Raw genomic sequence first — 2158 nt, 5'->3', positions numbered from 1 at the left:
GATGTTGATACTTTTGTTCACAGTGATATTCCTAAAGTTACTGGCGGTTCACAGGAGACTTCAGATTTAGTTCCTAACTTAGATAATTCCATTAATGTTGCTGCATCTCCTGAGAACCAAAGGCAAAGTATTTTAGTTAGTGATACTAATGTTAAGGATACAGGTTGTGATTATAACTCTAATACTGTTACTGTGCCTGATTCTAATGTAAGTTTAGATACTAGTGTTAATGTTCCTCTACGAAGAAGTGTTAGAGTAAGAAAACCTGTTGTTAAGTTAGATTTATAAGACTTATTGTTTTTGTTTATAGTTCCTCACTTTGCCTGTTTTGCTATATTACTGTATACTTACTTGTATTTCTTTAAAAGGGGGAGGAACTGTCATATTTTACGTCATGCAACACTGACAGCTAATGTCATTGTCAAATGTCATTCCTCTCTCTCTCTATTGTCAACTGCACTAGGCATGGCACATTAATTTTCTATTGTTTTTTGCAATCAAAATAAATCCGTGTAATCATGTGAAATTACGTTTCCATTATAACGCTCCCTCCCTGCGGCTTCACCGCCCTACACAACTACAACACAATAAAAATAATTATTTACCATTTTTGGAAATCCACTGCATAGTCTAATAATTTTAAATCATAAAAATCTAAATATTTTGTTTTATAACATTTTGTTTTTCAATCGTTCCTTCGGAAATTGTGAATACTTTGGTAGATAACCGTATTATTTATATTAATTCTGTGATACTAACCCGAAAAGGTAAGATAACAATAACCTGATAAAATAGTAATAGCGCGACGGAATATAATATGGGATACGTACTGCCCTTAGCAAATTAGTAGGGTGTCCACGTTTTACACAAGATAGTGAAACCACGAGACAAAATGTTCGATCAGTTACCTCTTATTTATCTCTTTTTTGTTGGAACTACTCGTATCGCATTGTTATCTGTACGAATATCCTTGTAACTTCTTTGAAAACTTCCACGTTTTGGAAATTTTGTGAAAGAAGCCCTTGTCAGCAGTCGCCGCCGCCGCCACTGGTGACAGATCCGTGGAAGAGCTTAACGCCCTGGGATTTGGTCCTACAATCTATAAAATTTAAGGTGCGCGAGACCATTCCGCTTTTGTAAAAGGAATATATTTGAGAGTGAAATTTAGTTCATATATTTTTAGTTCGTACTTAATTTTCTCTTCCTTAATTTCTTTCAGGTGTTTCATATTCACACGGTTTATGTGAAATCTATGCCTGAGACGATATTTGAACTTACAAACGGCAACCTTAGTTGTAACACCTCGATGGCAGCCTCGTTCGAATTATAGCAGACACGTAATAGAAAAGAAAGTTCAGTGAGACGTTGGTAGTTAGTTCATCTTGCGATGGATGTACCTTTGACCATCGGAATTGGGATACAGTCGTAAGCCTTAAATGTTATGTGTTATATTATATCGTACGTAATACCTAGTAGGTATATAGATTAACTTTGTCGACCGTTTCATAAACCTAAGAGACGGCGATGAAGTTATTTAGTGAACATTGATAAAAAGGACAGAAGATATAGGTTAGGTAAACTATAGGCAATCTACATACTTTAATTTCTGATTATACCTAGGTATACCTTTTCGAGTAAGGGTATACCTGTATTTAACTAGCTCGTAAAGATACGCTCTCCTAAAGCTGAATACAATAATGTAATATTTCATTATGTACACGAGCAGATCTTGCATACTTCAAAGCGTCCATAAAGCGTCATTGGAAGGTCTCACTTCAATAGAACAGGCGGGCACAAAAGGCGAAAAGAGGGCTAGGTAATGGTCGACACAATGGAACACTGTTTGGACTAGGAGTCGGTCCTTCGCACAATGGTGGACCGCGAAACTTATTTTATTTCCCCACACTTATTTATTTTCTCTATCTTATATCTACGGCACTATCTACATTCTTCAAGCTTTCTGCTTGATTTTACCTGTTTAATGTAACAATTATTGATTTCATGCAGTATTAAATTGACTGGCGCGAAAGGTTTGAATGGTGTTTGGAATGCTCCAGGGAAGCGTAAAATCTGTTGGAAAAATATCATTCGACATTGGCCATAATATGACATTGTTGCTAACATTATAGAGTCTTGTTGCCTTGTGCATGTGTCATGA

This window comes from Pectinophora gossypiella, chromosome 1 (genome assembly GCF_024362695.1).
Source record: "Pectinophora gossypiella chromosome 1, ilPecGoss1.1, whole genome shotgun sequence".
Lineage (NCBI taxonomy): Eukaryota > Metazoa > Arthropoda > Insecta > Lepidoptera > Gelechiidae > Pectinophora > Pectinophora gossypiella.
Note: the sequence above shows the minus strand (reverse complement) of the source record.